At 45.8% G+C, this 17903-nt stretch overlaps 1 protein-coding gene across 2 annotated transcripts in view; it reads right to left on the bottom strand.

Moving 5' to 3' along the window:
- LOC144158366 (uncharacterized) overlaps positions 1–14541 on the bottom strand; it is a 42657-nt gene extending 28116 nt beyond the window's left edge. For both annotated transcript variants that reach the window (XM_077689216.1, XM_077689215.1), the window contains exon 1: positions 14462–14541. The gene's annotated coding sequence lies outside the window, so the exon portion shown is untranslated. The remainder of the gene's footprint in view (positions 1–14461) is intronic.
- Between the last annotated feature and the right edge of the window lie 3362 nt (positions 14542–17903).

Here is a 17903-nt window from a genome sequence, read left to right as displayed (position 1 = left end):
CGTCCTTACGGCGCTATTTAACCATGTCTCACAGTTCAAATTTTTTGAGCAGCAAACTTCAAACTTTATTCACCTGTGATCCTTCAAAAAAAACGCTGTAAATTGTAAGTGTGCAAAATAAGATAAAAATGCAACAGGCACGACAGTTTGACAAATTACTTCAATGCACAAAGTTCACTCGCTTATAAAAAACATCTTGAATTTTCCTGAAAGTCTTGCCAGATGCGGGACTTCCCACGTGCTTCCATTATCACCAAAACATGTTGCATCACTGTTTTTCTGTAGCGGGCACAACACAAAAGAGGAGCCCTGTTTCCTTGACTGTCAACGACGTACTCTTGTGATTGCGACTTCCGTCAGGTTTGTAGAAATTCTATGCTTTGTACACAAGGCAAAGGATCCCCCTATGGATTCAATCATTGATTTATATGTTGCACACTAACAACCAATCTGCGCCAAATTTATATACCGAGGGAAAAATTGACAAGAATCACAGGTTCAACGCCATATTTTCAAAAAAGCGCTCTTTTAATTTTGGTAAAACTCTTCCAATATGCTGACCGCTAAATTTATTTTGTTTACAAGTAAAAATACCTGGCGTCATATCAATACTTTATAGTTGAGCGTCAGAATGGAGCGCTGTCAGCCAAGCTCCTTGCGAAATGCTCAAAGAGGAAACAGTTGCGTAGCAACGTCCTTCAAAGTTGTACATGTTCGACGTTTTTGGACAAAGGGCAGAAGATAACAAAAGAAGTGAAATAAAAAGAGTACAGTAAAAATTGTAATTTCTAATCTGAAGTTTCACGCTATAATCTATTGTCACCCTATCAAAGATACGGAGTACTGTTCGCCCAATATTTACCTGTACTCCTAAAGTTGGTGGCATATAGGTATTAAGATTCTTTAAATGGCGTTCCACTTGTAGGTTATCTGCACCTGCTGCCGTTCACTTCAATTTTGCGCCACATGTCTCAGGACGAAATCCCATTGAAGACATGGTTTTGTTGTCCCTATTTCGTGTTTCTGCTACATTAGTTTTAAGCCTATTTTTATACCACGTAGCAGAAGTGTTTGCACTTGACTTTCTTGGACAACAATTGCTATGTTTCTAGTGGCATGAAGACCAATTCTTGAGACCTTCCTCAGGGTGAAAAATTCAGCCTGTTGTTTAAAAGTTCCAACAATTACGTCGCATGCATTCTTTGAAAATTTAATCCAGAATCTTCTAAAAAATGCCAACGAATCAAGAGCCTTCTATGCAAATTTGTCGGCCTCCCATGTTACAACCGCAGTGCCACGAATCCTCTTTTGGTGTCCTTCCTGCCCTCCTCTTCCCCTGCGGCTTCGGGCCATCCTTTCTTACTAAGGCTTGACGTTGGCCTAGTTGGCTACACATTATTCGCAGTAAAAACAGCACATGGACGTGGACGGAAGAAGTGACAATCTTGACAGCTGACGAAACACTAAGTGCGGTTTATTACACGACACTCAATACACGAAAAAATTACGCCCACCTCCCCTTGCGTGAACCCTGGTGTGATGCAATGCATCTCATGGGGGGTTCCATTGGCGTTTCCCATCGTATTGATTACGCTTATAGCAGGGATTCTCACACGAAGGGGAGGTGGGCGTAATTTTCCATTTTCACGATGCAATGCACATGCAGTACACGTATGCTCAGGTACGGTCTTAATTGCAGATGAGAATGAGTGCCTTGTGGTCCGTAAAGTGCACAGTTAGGGGCTCAACGATTGCATCAAGCAATCGTCGAGTACTGCGAGAGAGTGCAAGCGTAATGTGGACGACCTTCGACTGAGACCGTCAGAGCGCGGCATGCCACTTTATATACACAGCGCCCGAAGGAGAGGAGAGCGCGGAGAGAGAGAATACTGCACATGGGCAGCACACGCAGCGCCGAGCACCGCGCCGCCCACCGACGCCTAGCAACGGAGTGAGAGCGCGCTGCGCCAACCCGCAGCTGTTTGGGAGAGAGTGTTCGCTATCGGAGAGAGGACAGGAGAGGCGCAGCTGTGCGGACAACGCCGGACAGACGCAGGAAGGGCAGAGGGGCGAGCATAAGATGCGTTTCAGCTGAAACCAGTGACTGCAAGCATGCGTCCGTTCAAGGATAACATGTCACTCCAAGTATGCAATTTAAGATTACATTAAGGATAAAACAATCAGACTTGGTGTCAAGCTTGCTATCTGGTACAAGTGAGGTTCACCTGGTTAGATATGCCACTTCTCTTTCCAAAACGGCAATTGATGGCGTGCTCACGCATTGTTCCCCTTAATATAAAATCAGGGAGGCCTCCAATATTTCCTGTGAGCGAGCGTCTCGATAGCGTTTCAGAAGGCGCGTTTCTTTTACTTTGGGTGGCAATCACTTTTCTCGAATTTCTTGCAATGTATCGCAAGATTGCTGCCCATTCCTGTGCGCATGTCGTAGGCATGTTCTCTAAGGCGATCATTCAGGCATCTACCAGTCTGACCTACATAAACTCGTCCGCATGAAAATGGGATTTCGTACACCACTTTGTCGGCACAACTCACAAACTGGGTTTTATGCTTCTTCTCACATACGGCTCTTGGGCTGTCGTTGCAGTTGACCTTGGCGCACAAAGACGCCAGTTTGTTGGGCTCTGAAAAAACCGTCATTACTCCTGCCTTAACTCCGATATTCTTCAAAAAGTGTGATACCCCATGGACCTAGGGTATCACGTTTTAGCGGCGCTTGGTTGTTTCTTCTTGTGGCCTGTTTTTTTTTAAGTTAGTGTTTGCAGGACGAAATAAAACGACGTTTGTTAGTACATATTTTATTAAAAACCCTTGCGTAAACTGTAAACCCAGGGCTGGGTCATGCAATACACAAGAAAGTAAACAGTAGGCTTAATGTTCTCATAAGAGGCCAATAGCTTAAGTACATGTATGGTGAATCGCCCGTCTAAAAATTTGATGGATCCAAATGAACACTACGGGCTACAACTGCCGTAGAAGAAATTACACCATCTTCCCGTGGGGAACCATGAGCAAGATGCCAAGCATCATGAGGGTTCCGTGTAGGTTCCATTGTGTTGCCGTTATGTTGTTTCATGTATCGGAGCCCGATCGGGAACGTAGTGTGAACCCCCATGTAGAGACCGAGAAATGTAGAGAAATGTAGCCACAGCGAAGAGACCGACACCCGTGTTACCTGATCGAACACCTACTGTTTCTCGTTTTTGTTGTGTGCTCGCGCTCCTACCCCGCTGCCCGCCCTCATCGCCTTCTTCTCTGGTTGAGCTGCAAGGCGTGTGGTTTCCCGCAGGATATTCAACATCATCATTTAAATTTTTCAGTTCGTCGTTTCTGTTGACGCTCAGCTTTGTGTGCCTTCGTTGTATCAGTAGCTTCTTGGCGTAGTTTCAATAAGGGCAGGACATAAGGCGCGTTCGTAGCAGATGCTCCCTTCTCGGTTTCTAGCGCAGTAGGAAGAGCACCACGTACCTCCCGTTGCGGTAAGAGCGTCGTGGGATCAAAGTCTGCGCCACCTAACTATTTCTTTTTATAGTGCACTGCGCTGAAATCAGCCCAAACGCTGACGGGGCTGAAAAGACGCGCGTGCGCAGTACAGTGGGGACGGTGGACAACAACAAGGAAGGGAGGAAACAGCCCCGAGCATATGATGCTTCGCATATAAAATATATTACGCATGTATACCTATCTTCTTGGAGAATAAAGCAAGGGAGAAGTAAGATGACGTTAGGGGGATAGCCGCACCGTGCAGGGTATTACCTTTGCTGTAGTGTTGCATGCTGTAGGATATCCATGAAAACCATGCCGAAAAAACATGTGAGCCAGTGAATCGCGTGCCTATGTTTTGAGATCAATATTTCGGGCCACGGCCCGCGCTCGCTCTACTTTGCGAAGCAAATACCTTTCCCGAAACGTCTTAAAAAGGGGTGCTTTCTGAATGGGCCTCCAACGGCCGTGATCCAATATATTCACTAATCAATATCCCGAAATATTTAATATAGCTCAAACCGACAGACAGACAGACAAATAACTTTTTTAAGTATTCAGTGAGACTATCCTAGATAGCCGCTAACGGTTCTGATCAGGTTGTCTCGGGTCACACCCGCGTTGGTGGTCAAAGACCCTGGTCTCGTGCACTCTCACATGCCCTCTGGACAGCCAGGGGTTGCCTGTGAGGCTCTTCGCTCGAAAGAGCCTTCGTGCAATGGTGCTCGGTGGTGTAGTCGGTGGCCATACGTAGCAGCGGACATTTCCAACGCATGTGTTTAAGAGTGCAATAAGCCTCTGAGCAGTTAAGACACCGAGGTTCGATGGAAAGCAGGATAAGGCAGAACCTGCTCCTAATGAGAAACGTATTCACCTCTAACATTCCGAAACCTATGGATTGTGATCGTGTCACCTTCGGGTTAAGTCGTGGGAGCATCCTGCGCTCAAGCTGATAGAATGAAGTAAGTTTGTTGAAACTGAGCAAAGAATCTCCGTAATCACCCAGCCCGTCACTAAGGGTAGCATTGGGACCAGCGCGGCACACGAAACCTTGAGCACGGTTGTTAGCTAACTCATTGACGTTGGGAGTTCGTGGGTGTACTGCGTGTCCCATGTGCGCGGAGAACCATGTAATGTTATGGACGGCTTGTTCATTGCGTATGGTGAGAATTTTGGGTGCGTCCGTCGCAATCCTGCCCAACAGAAAGACCCTGGCCACGAAGCGAGAGTGCCTATATACGTAGGGTCATGACGAGTCTTGCATTCCTTGAGCTATCACCTCCTGCTTGGCTATGACAGCGGGCGGTGCTTTGCTGGCCACTGCGGTTAAAATGTCCCGTGCGAAGTACACCGCTACTATCGCGAAAGGTCTGGGGTATGATTGCTGGGCAACTTCTACAAAAGCCTTTTTTGTTAGGTTTAGGGCACTTTCTTTTAATACAATACTTTCATGCTCTAACTAAATCAACTATTTTTACAACAGCTGCTTGACCAGTTTTTTTGCATATAAAACCGGTGCGAATGATCTACGAAGCGGTGCGGTACTAAACAAAACACTCAGCAGCATTCAATAAGATTTCTTTCACACAAAAAGTATGTCCAGTATTTTCCCAATTTTCTTGCAAGAAATGTTCTACTCGATCAACTTTTCTGACGATCTTTCACAGGGCTGACCATAAAAGAGATAAAAGAAGTACTTTCATTTTCAATATATTTGTTATGTTGTTTTCGTGAGTTACGTGGACACCCCTTAATAGTCAAAAAAAACTTGATTTTTCTCTAAAGTCGTACTACGTTAACAAAATTCTAGACGTGTTGCGAATGACGCCCTGCTTCAGGTGGCTGCAGTTGTATCCCTTTGTGTTCACGCAAGGAAAGGTGTAAGACTAGAGTTTCATATTTTGTTTCAAACAAACAACTTAGCAATGGTAGTATTCATTCAGCAAACCTTGCCTACTGCAAAGAATAAAGTAATAAATAATTTATTGCTCAAGTTTTAATGCGTAGGGTTCTCAATCCGTAGGAAGCGAGCTTGCGGCTCCGCGATCTTATTTATTTATTTATTTATTTATTTATTTATTTATTTATTTGATACCTTCTTGCCCCTGCATACGTTACAGCAGGGAGATACATAACACTAAGCATCAAATTTGAGACAAAATAACAAAATATTTCTACAAAGCGTGGTGAAAACCGTCATCATAAACAGTAGATACAAATCATACGTGGAAGATAATTACACTCTCACATTGATCTAAAATAAAATGAATCGCGCAAGGCTTCACCTTTAAAGGAAAGTTAATTATTTCAAGCTAGCGGTCCCACGTCGGGATTTGTTGAATGGCGCTTGGATATACTTCTCCCCTTATATTCCAGTTTTCAAAAAGTAGATATTACGAAAAAAATTCAATCCGACGTTTCGTCTCTGATCTTTCCCGTATTACCATTCAAGTTTACTTTTACTCTTCATCATGATAAGTTGGCAGTGCCAATTGCCTAATAGGAATTGCACTGCCCTATTCCGTATGTTTTCGAGCGTATGAACCAGCGCTTTGGTGTAGAGATCCCAGAAAACACATGAGAACTCCAAAATTTTGCGCACATGAGTAAAATACGGTTTCTTTTAGGTTAAGTGGGGATTCACTCAAATTTTATCTCGGAAAGCCAAAAACACGTGCATCCTTAACTTTTTTGTTGTGAACGTGCTTATTTCTCTAAAAAACTCGTTAAATAAACTCCTAGTCATTTATTTTCCCCGGTAGGTCTTAAAGCAGTGTAATTTACTGTATACGTATTCAAATAGAATGAAGGTTTTCTTGTAAAGGTGACGTTAACACACTTTTTAAGATTCAATGACTTTTCTGGATCAGCACTCCACGATGTTATTAAATTTGAATGATGCTTCAAGTATTCAGAATCACGTTCATTCGCTACAGTCCTGTAAATTGCAGTCATTCGTGAACATTCTGAACAAAGATTTTAGGCCACTAGTAATAACATTTATATATAACAGAAAAAAAAGACCGCCCGCAACTGAGCCTTGGGGAATTCCTGAGGTCGCGGGAATATATCCGGACGAACAATCATTGAGAGCGACCAACTGCTGTCTTAGAGATGTATACTCGGCTATCCATGCAATAACCGATTCATTCAGTTTATTGCCCGCAATGTACTAACAAGAAGGTGATATGAAACAACGTCAACTGCTTTTTAGCCGTACAAGAAAATACTCAGTTACTTTAAGCTTATCTATTGCTAAAGCCAAATCGTGCGTGAACTCAACAAGCTGCGTTGAGTAAGAAAAACCTGACGAAAACCGCGTTTTCTAGGTTGCTGGTGATTATGTTTAAACAAATCAGTCATACCCCAAGTGTAGCTAATCTCAATTTTAAACACCGCTACTAAATTAATATCCAGGCTTCGTCATTCACAAGGCTCTGTCGCTATGGCAAATTCAAAATACCACTTGTTTCTAAAAAGGCAGTCATAAAATCCCATGAAGTAACCCAGTGCAGGGCACGAAGATGAGCCTACCAATGCACGAGCTTAGCCTCTTCTACGTTTATCACCAACAATATAGTGCAACATTGTTTTTCGCAGTATTATTGTAAGAAGAATTGCCGGAAGCTTGCGCTTTTGCGCGCCCTTGCCTTTCTTTGGTGGGGAGTCCTTGACATGGCGCCAGTTGAGCTCCTGCAGGGGCGCCGCTTGCTAAACGCCCTTTAAGGCCACTTATTTGGGTGAACCACCGCCATCTCGGGTCGGACATCGCTGCCACGTCGATGTCTCCAATAGTATCCATTCTTGAGGGGGAGAATAGCCTCGAGCTGATGCGTTGACGAAGCTGACGGGCGAGGCGTTGTAGCGGCTATGCCTGGCGAGGCTTAGCTCACCCGTAGGTGTTGCACAGTCATCTTGTGGCAATAAATGGCATTTCGATGGCCTAAACCTTTCCCTGGTAATGTCCAGTGAGTCCTTGCACCTTTCCCGTTCTCCTAGAACCCTCATTACTGTTTGACAAACGTAGTTCGTTCATTTAAAGCGTAGAAACACCGAGCGGATGAAAAACGCGTCTGCGCCATTCGGCACCCTAATGGCTCTTTCTTCACCCAGGAAAAAACCGGTCCTACATCGGCGGGTCTCTCTACCAAAGACGTCTTTGCATGAATTCTCGGCGCCTAGACGCCCGCCGTTATTCGCATAATGACGTATACCCTGATACCTTACGAAGGTTGGTCTCCTCTTGAACACCGTTCGCCGAAAGTTCTGCGGCCGTTCGTTTGCCGTAATTCGGCCGAGGATCGCTAAACGACTGAAAAAAGTACATTCTGGGGCCGTAAATCAGCCGGTCTTCATTAAAACACCGGCTGCCGGAAGAAAACGCGTATTCTGCCGCTGGACGCGCGGTTCACCGTTGAAAGAGCGAATGCACGGCAGCCGTGCTCCGGCCGGTCTCCTATCGAACACCAACTTCCACAAGAATACTGATATTCTGTGGCCGGTCGCTTGCCGTGCTTCGGCTGAACACCGCTTCCCGAAGTAAAAACAGATGTCCTAAAGCCGTCCTTCGGCTGTTTTCTTTCTCATCATGGGCAGCCGAAAGGGAACTGAATACCTGGCAGCCGGGTAGGTGTCGTTGTGCGTCTGAACACAGGCGGTCGGAGAAACACCGAAGCGCTGGTTGCCGAATTTTGGCCGTTCATCGTATCATCAGTGGCTGCCAGAACCTGGATTCTGGCCGGACATGCCAGAAAGCGGCCATAGACGAGCCGGTCTTAGGACACACTTTCTCTGCCGCCTGGGCAGCTTCTCGATGGTTTTCATATTGCTGCAATGTGCTTTATAAGGAGTCCGAGGATGGACATACATTCCTGATTAGGGTTGGGTCGGTCATTTTTTGTATGTAGGTCCATGTCCGTTTGCTCCGATGGGGGCATGCCGCGTCTGCCTTTTCGAGCGGATGGGTAGAGAAGAAGCTCAGATTCGGACGATGAGATGTTTAGTCCTGTTTCTACCAGGAAGCCCTCTTTGACCTCAAGTATTTGAGGTAACCTCTGTTCGAGGTAGGCATCGAACCTGCCTGTGCTTCAGAGTGGAGTGTCGTCGGATTAGAGGGCATGGTCACCCTGGAATCTGTGCGAGTTGCTCGGGCAGCCTCTTCACTGCAATGTTAAATCGCAGCGGCGAGATGACTGCTCCCTGTGGTGTGCATTGTGATCCCAGATGTCTTGTAAGACTGCCCATATCTCCTGTTCCTTGAAAAGAGAGCCGACGTATGTAATGTCAGTGACCACATATTCCGGGTAATCTACATCGTATTCTGGGTCCATGGGGATATATCTGTTGACAAAGGGACGAGCCGCCGACACCCCTCGTGATGATTCCTTTTACACTGTGAACCCATGAAGATGATTATAACGCACCCGAGAGGCAGAGCTACATCTGTTACAAAATCCTCCCCCGCGCAACAATGAACAAGCATATTCCGCGTCCAAAAAATTTTTTAGTCCGTGGAGGGTTCCTTTCATGTTTATGCGAGCCCAAAAAGTTCGACACCTCGCACGTTCCACCTCCACCCATGGTAACGATGTCTTGGCGTTGTGGACCCATGAACCAAGCCACTGAGGCCACTAGATGCAGTCAAGTGAGAATACTAGTTGAGCTTCTTTCCGTCTTTATAGCAGGTATTACTTTCTGCTTCCGCCTCACATCATTTTTCCTAGTGGCATCCGCGTGCACATTGAGAATATTAGGAGTAGGCTTGTTTTCACAGCATATATTGAGTGTCCTGGAGTGAAATTCAGCTCTTTGCATTGGCTCGCGGAATCCTGTACGCCCTCTTGCTGAAAACATCCGGCGCCCATTGATATGCTTCCCTTCCGCAACCTGTTGTTTTCGGCGCCGATTTTCTTGAAGTGAGGGTGAAGTGCCATTTGAACCGACTTTTAGCTCCTTCGTCTCCGCACGTGTTCTCTTGGCAGTTATTTCTTGGCTTCGCTTGCACACCTTCTTTCTCGGAACCATATATATTATCACTAGAGCACCAAGCAGGTCACGTTGAAGCGAAGATCTCTTCCCGTCTTCGATTGGCGAACCGCTAGAAAGCGCCTTAGGCTCTCTACTCTTGCGGTTTTCTTGGTCATTCAGTGCTCCAGGACTTCGCGTGCTCTTGCGTATTACAGGTGATGTCAGGGGGTTGATGGTCGAGTCGTGAATTATCTCGTTTGCTTGCGCTGGTCCAAACGTAGTAGCCAAAAGTAACCTTCCATCTGATACTTTCTTGTGGGCGATAACCTCGTCGTATTTCGTTTCTTTAGGATTAGACACGAGATAGCCGGATTTATTAACGTTGAAACTTGCAAAAGTACGCTCGTTTTCTTCATATTTGGTCCTTTATTCACAGCTGAAGCAAAAGTATCGGTGTTCTCAAAGTATTCTTCTTTATCTTGTGGGTCTTCCTTCAGTTCTGTGTAGATTCGACATCTGTAAGAAGCAATTAGGTTTTTTCTGGCTCTCTACGCTTCAACCAATTTAAAATCAGCCTTTCCCTTTGCCATGCAAAATAATTCTTCGAACTTCAGCGCATCTTCAACTTTGGCCTCTAATTTATCAATGTCCACGGTGTCTTGAACTTCTCGAATAATCATTTTCAGTGCGTCACAATATTGAATCAAATTACCAAGCAGTTCTTTCAACTCACTTATTCGTGGTCTTTCGACTGGGAGGAGGTCCTCAATCTTGCCGAGGATGGACGCGACCAATTGTCGGACGATGCGCCGCCTTTCGAGCAGGGCCTTCATATTCCGGTCCAGCATCGCAAATCTCGTAATGGCTGGCGACCGGGTTCCGGGGATAGAAGTCGGCGTCGTCTCGGTGTTATTATCGTCCCCGCATGGGAGCATCATGTCTTGCATCGTGCAGATATCTCCGAAGGCTCTGATTGTTTGATCTTCTTCTTCTTAGGCTGCTCCGATGTTTCTCGAATCGGCGACTTCCATATGAGGCTTCGTTCTTTCGTCCAAGAGGTGAAAGGGCGGCTGAAGAGAAGCAAAATCCGCTCACTATGGCACATCACTCGAGGTTCCTTGTCCCGGGTTTCGGCACCAAAGATATGTTGACAAAGGGACGAGCCGCTGAGACCCCTCCTGATGATTCCTTTAATCCTGTGAACTCATGATGATGATTATGGGGCACTAGAGAGGCAGAGCTACTTCTTTCACAATATCGATTAGCCTGATCCTGTACCAGAGCTGCTTCGTCGAAACGCGTCATTTTTGCTTGTGGATGATGCAGTCAATTGCGAGTTATTGGTTCTATTGGTACCCGGAGACTTTGAGGAGGTGGTTTAGGAGGTCGCAATCGGCACCTCCCCTCATTCTCCCATTCAGTAAGGCGCAGACTTCCGTCCACTGCTCTCCTGCAGGCTCCTCTGAGTGCCGCCGGTTGACTTATCTCTTTAGTTCAACTACCTTTTTTTGTAGGCGTCTGTTTAAACGCTGCGTTTTTTACCGAGCCAGGATGGATTCCTTTGCCTCGACCAATTGGGCTAGGCGGTTAACCTCTAGGCACGTCTGACGCATCTCGACGCGGCTTCAAGGTGCTCTTTGAATCTTGTGAACCGATTTGCTGTATCCTCGTAGGTTGTGTAATCGCCGCTACAAAGCTGACTGTAAGCGTCGCAATCTGTGATTTCAAAATTCCGTATCAGGCGCGTTTTCAGGAGTTGTGTGACAGCGGTTATGTAGTGCTCCAAGAGCCCTCCCCAAACACCACATTTAGCACCGATGACACCGGAGAAAAATGATCACAGTGGCGCAAGGACAACAGTAATTGTCCCGCCAGAATGCTGCCATGCAACACAAAAGAAGCTTGCTCTCGTAGGTCAAAAGAACAATTTATGGTGCGGCTCCGTCCTAAGAACAACGCCAGCATCTACGCTATCTCGCGACGTTGTCTGGCAGCGGTCGTGGCCAAATTAGCACCGAATTGGTTATTCAACGTGCCTGCATCGACTCATGTTGGCTTTCACTGCAACTGCCCGACAGTCACGTTACTTAATGGCACTTATACGACAAACCAGTGCGATATATCTTCGACACCCATTGATTGCCACACAATTGAGTTCAACGCCCAGGTTCTTAGGTCACACGGCTGCTCGAGCACAGTGACGCGAGTAGTCCTGACTTATACAGATGAGGACCTCCTAATTGATACTACTTGTGTATCGTCCGAAAATTTTCCACATTAAACGCTTGGGTAGGACCAGCTGTGCTTTCGGGAGATTTGACACTAGCTATATATCTGAAATCGTGAGAAATGTTTTCAAATAAGGTGCCATTAAACCTTATTTGCCGAGACCATTGGTTGGTTGCTGATGTTACATGGACAGGAGCCTCCCAAAACACGGTCCCAGCGCAGCTGTGAGTGCAGCCAGGGGAAAGGAAATAAAAGTGAGGCCTGCCTAAAAGTGCCGCCATACTGCAACCTTTTTTACATTTTACAGGGAAGGACACAAGGCACGTGCTGTCGTATGCTCTGCAAACATCAAAACGTTAAAGCAAGTGTGGGAGCGCATGGAGCACAAAATCAGCGGAGCTGCAACAAACTTATAACAAAGAACATGCCACCGTCTGATAATGCTAGCTGGACTGCATTTCCGCCGCTAGAAAGTAAAATAACGTCGATAGCATTGGTGCACGAAGGAATAGAACCCCCCTGTCACTGTGGCATTAAGGTAGAGCCTACTGCGGAAACGAGTGAAAGGTTGGCAGCATCTACGTAGACCACAGATTAGAGGAAGCAGGCTTTTCCGTCCAACAGGTCGCCACGTCAGCCCACGCACCTCACCTGCCAGACAGCCCCACCATATTAGAGCAAGTGATCGCATCCCAGCGACGCCTTTATGCATCTGTTCAGAAGCAACTTGACCAAGCTCTTCCTTAGCATAAATTGGAGAACGAAGATGAAACGAGCCGGTCGTTAGGAGCCCGCTTTTCCTGTCCAACGCATACGCCACACTGTGAAACAGCCTCAACTTTTTCGTGCACTGACCTTCCCACTCCCGTGAGATCCATATTTTGAGAACACGTCATATCTGATCCAAAAGAATCAATTGCATTTAGAACAGTGCACAGCTCGAAGTCACATAGCGGAAACAACACCCACGTCCAAAAGCGATAAACGTCTGCTGCAGTGGAACTGTCAGGGCTTCCGTGGTACGGCTGGCGAAATACAATGAGCGCATCAAAAGCATAAATACCAAGCCAATGGCGATTTTGGTTCAGGAAATGCAGGGTACCACAGTATAGGGTAGTAGGGTATAAACTGAGGCCGCTGCCTCAGTTTACATGGCGATACCGCTTACACGGAGCCCAGCATAACACGTTCATCCCGGTGAGCGCCGTAATTAACTATGGTAGAATGCCCGACGATCCTTTACGTCCTTACGACAGTAGCGCATTGTAAGATGTAAGCTGCCGGCTTTGGTGCAGACGTCCATGAGTTGGTGTCTGCTCGGCTTCACGCTGGACGTCCGAAATTCTCGGTTGCGCCCACCTACGTGAACGACGATGGGCCCAACATGATTCCATGCGCCAGAATGTATCCTTGTTTTGCCGCCTTCGCTCCTTTTATTCTCTTCCCCCAACAGTGTTCGCTGGTGATTTTAATGCCGAACAAGAGTACTGAGGGTTTCGCACTTAGCAAGTTCGAGTAATACAACTGCTGAAGGAGGCTGACGAGGAAGACGTGCAGATAGTAAACGACCCTAGTCAGCTGAGGTGAGGAGAGAACACTGAACAACGTGATCCCGTCCCGGACTTTACATGGGTCACGACCTACGATTTGGCAAAAGTCACCGACACCGGTAATGAACTCGTGTCCTTGGCCTCAGTTTCACAACACCTTAGCCACTGATCAACCATGACGCCTAGCTTGTGAAACCAATGTGGTTTAAGCACAGGCTCACTAATACAGTTAAACCTGTAGCAACGAAGTTGACAAAACTAAGAAACAAAGGCAAAGCCGAAATTTTACACATTGGTGAAAGTTAACTCTCACAACGTGTATTAATTTCACAGCGAAAAACTGCGTGAGTTGCGCCTCGTGGTTTTGCATGAGCATAGGCAATACATTGCGCTCCAAAAAAAGCAAGGATGCCTCCCCCGTGTTTACAAATGAAACTTAAGCATCATTTTGCCTTTTGAAAATTTTACGCATCTTAACGCGTTAGAAGAGCCGAACTTATGTTGAAAGGGTGTCTTTTCGAGAACTTCCTGCTCTTTAGCGTCCTCAGGATATTGTTGAGAGGGCGCCAGCTGGCATACTACCCAGGAGGCAACATTTTTCTTTCTCTGCAGCCGTGACGGCATTTAAAATTGTGCGCTTTTTTCGACGAGACACAACTTTTCATTTTTTAGCAGCACCCCTCATCACCGATAAACCCATACCACAGGTAGAATTTGAGACGCTCGGCTACACACCGTCACGACGGCATAGCACCACAAAACTTGTCTGGGACGAAAATTTCACTCACACGTGGAAACGCACAGTAGTTTGCGGTTATGGACGCAGAACAAAACCTGAACAGTACTTTCTCCTGCTAGCTGCTGAGGTGTCATGCTCAACAAGCAAAACCGGAAGTGACTGCAACGGTAGCCAAAGGATGGCGCTAGCCCTTTCGTCCATCATATTGATCATCGTGGCGAATTTCGTGTTGAGATGTTTCCTGACGTTTTCATCGCAGCGGGCTCCTTATGATATTCCCGGTGATCTCTAAATGAGGTTGTTTTTCCTGTCTATGTTTGAGTAAAAGTGCCAAACACAATGAGTCATAAGCTCCCGACTTCTTTACATCACGGTTAAACGCCGTGACGTTTCGCTACATAGAGGTCGCCAACATTTCGCCTTCAATGCGGGTGGCAATGGGAAAAAGAAAAACTGTAAGTTCAGGTATTCCTACATAGACGTTCATTGCATCCAGGTTATTCTGAATATGTTCCTGTGGGACCAACTCGGTGAGACCACCAGGAGAATCATAACATAGGAACAGAGAATAAAGAAATTCTAAATAACCTTGAGGAAATATCGTTGTTTGGGTAATAATATACTTTGTTCAAGAGCACGAATTATCACCCCCGTGGATATTGGAGACCTCAGAGGTACTATATGGTATTCGCAAAATAGCATTCCAAAAAAACAGGCACAACAATGAAGCGTACGTTAAGCATTGCTGGCTTTCAATGCTTGCCCTCTCGACTGCGACGTTCACAGTCAAACATGCTTCTAATCTGTCTCCCAAAATGGGCTTCATTTGGCGCACACTATTTATCGTTCAAAGGACTGGAATTTTTTTACTGAAGTGATTTGATTAGTGTGGGCTTAGGGTATCCTTCCTATTTATTTAGTAATATTTTCCCACAGTAACAAGGAAGCGTTTTGTTACTACGTAGATCCATTCCACCTTGACCAATATTGGCTTAGCTGTGTTTTAAACGAAGGTGAGCTCAATTTGCAGTTATCAAGATGGCTGAAAGGACGCTCCGGATTGCGAGCCTTCCACAAGGTTGTACGCTTGCCTGACATTTCTGTCAGAGAAATATTGAGATATTACTCTGTTTCTCATTCCAACAATGTTTCGCGACAGCTGGCCGCGCCGAGCCAGCGAAGCATCCTTATTTAGGTGACATGTCCTTCAAAAGATTCCCGCAAATGTTTTCTTCATCAAGGTAATGTGTTATCTTGAGGCGAGATTGGAATACCTGCATCAGAAGAAGCAACGTGCTTTCCTGGCATATTCCAGGACCTGCAAAGCTGGAAAATTGTTTTAGCATTTTTAACGTCCGAGTATTACTGTTATTATCTGTACAGCATTTATAATTTCTTTGTGTTTTTAGAATGCTATTGCGTGGTTACCGACACTAAGCACCCATATCGGCTGACTGCTCGTCTGAAAACCGGCATGTGGGTTGCTTCATGGGGCTTCCACCTCCAGAAATTTTTTCACCCTGCCATTATTTGGGGCCGTAAGTAAAGTAACCTCTACTACCTGTCCGCAGAGGCCTGTAAAAAGTCAAGGCGTATTTAAATATTATTCACCTTTTTGTTCATAATGCGGCATATCTTTGCTACATCAGCACTGCAAGTGCAGCGAGAAATAGGACACAACAAAAAGTGTTTGACGTCGCAGTCTCCCTGGCAAAGGCGATAGTAGTTCCAAGTGCAAAGAAAGTGATGCAGTCGAACAGAGCGGTCTTACCTAGAGCCGCTTTTAGCAGTTGGTGAAAAGATGGTAGCTAGTTGTCAAAGTGAGATCTAACAAGCTCAAAGTGCTTCCCTCAAGTGCTTATTCTCGTTATTTCATAAAAGGGTTGTCCTTGCTCTTCGAACACGCAACCCATTGCTCTTCGAACACGCGATTTCATGGCATAATCTTTAGGGACATGGAATAAACGCTTATGGGCTAACCAGCTTTCTGCCGTGTACTTTAGGCACTTTACTACAGTAGAACGTATAAAACGAAGGTAAGATGGCACTTACAATCCCAATGAAACAAATCGGCAACATTAGCAATCGCCATCATTATGGCATTTCTCATCATGCGTCAGAAAACGCGGGGTTAGTGACGGGAGTTGAGGCTGTAGGGGACTGTGTTTGAAAGTTGCACTTTCGTACCGAAGTCTTAAAACATGGAGTTTTTTTTTCAATGTAGCTTAGTTCTCCCAAAGGAAGCCAGCTTTGAAACCTTCCCTGGCCCGGATATCAAGATGACTTAAGTGAGCTCTTTTGCTGGTGACGTGTGATTTTTATGGAGCTAATTGTCGCCGGCAACTTTATTTGACGCGTTGTAAGTTTTTTGTGCTTTTTTTTAAAATAAATATAACCTATCGGCATTAAAAGCGCATCATTTTAGGTTACATGTTCTCGTCATTTGCTCAGTTTTTCCGGCAATGTCCTATTTTTGTGCGGTTACCAGCTCCAGCTCCTGCTAAACGTGGCAATCCAAGTGGCACAATTTATGTTTGCTGGGCACTCTCTACTGCATCAAACCAAAAATCTAGGTTCTGTATTCAAAAAGCAGGACACGGAAATCGCACCAGTAGCAGAAAAGGTAAGTGCAGGAATTTATTTGTTGCCCTGGGCCGTCACCCGAGCAACCGATCCCGGTAACTGTGCTAAACGTTATCAGCAGGAGCCGGACGAACGCTGGCTCTACACAGCATAGACGGTTGCGCTAATATTAACACCGGTGCTGTTAAAGGTAAAGTCGTTTCATGAGTGAGCGAAAAATGCGGTATCCCTACGCAGGAGCCGGAGTAGCTAATAGACCCGCCGGCAGCCTTTTAGATTGCGGTTCCCGTTTCGTAACAATGCCTAAATTTTGGTTCTCAACTCCACAGGTATTTCTCTTTCATTTGTTTTTTCTTAACTTGACCAGCCTACCTGCCGTCCGCCTTCTGTGTATATTCAAAGACGTTTGTGGTACAACAAAAAACGGTTTTGCGTCGGATAATTAGCTCATCAGGGAGTTTAAAATCATATTTCAAGTGTACACGTTTACTGTGCTATATGAAGCCGTAGTTATCAGTAACCTCTGAAAACGATAGGGCACGTTTTAGCCCACCTCTTGCAGTTGCCTTATTCATGCACACCGGCCGCCGTATTGCAAGATGCGACACCGGGACGGAGAGCTTTGCGGTAAATGATACAAAGCTTTCTTGATCACAACTAGGCGTTTTTGTAGCGTGAGGTACACTGGCCGAGATTGAGCAACGTGTCGGTAAGAGCGAGTTGGTAATTCGTTATAACTTTGTTGAGTGCAGTAAAAAAAACACAGGATGAGGGATATCAGGACGAGCGCTCGTCCTTGTATGCCTCGTCTTGTGTTTTCTCTACTGTGCTCAACAAATTTATAAGAGATTTAGCAGTTTCGCGTGGCTTCTGAAGAGCCTTGCTGCACAAGTGCGAGGAGCAGTGACGTCGCACGACTCACAGCTGGTACCGCGGAGCCGCCACCACCGCGACTGGATTGGATTGGACAATTGTTTTAGCAGCAGTAAGCTTAATAATCAGGTAATCCTAGACAACAAGGCAACCCACTAAACTTTCCGAAGTGTTTCAGGCAACTGAGACGTAGCACAAGTAGGGCTGGGCACGTTGCTTCCTTACCGGAGAAAGCTGGTCGTTTCTTGTGCCTTCCAGACCAGATTACGGCAGTAATAATATAAACTAATTTAAATAAGAATAGTATATGCTCTGTGCAAGGCACCAGACGTCGAGAGAAGTGTACAGAAGGACCCTGTTGATACTTTCTTGATTCATACAATATTCCAGTTACTGTAATCTTAATTGTGAGCACTAAAAATTCCCTGTAGTAAGTTTCTTTCTCTATAGTATCTTTTCCT

The sequence above is a fragment of the Haemaphysalis longicornis genome, unplaced genomic scaffold (genome assembly GCF_048455015.1).
Source record: "Haemaphysalis longicornis isolate Haplotype H1 unplaced genomic scaffold, Haemaphysalis longicornis Haplotype H1 scaffold_10, whole genome shotgun sequence".
NCBI lineage: Eukaryota > Metazoa > Arthropoda > Arachnida > Ixodida > Ixodidae > Haemaphysalis > Haemaphysalis longicornis.
This window is presented reverse-complemented; position numbering and strand designations above follow the sequence as displayed.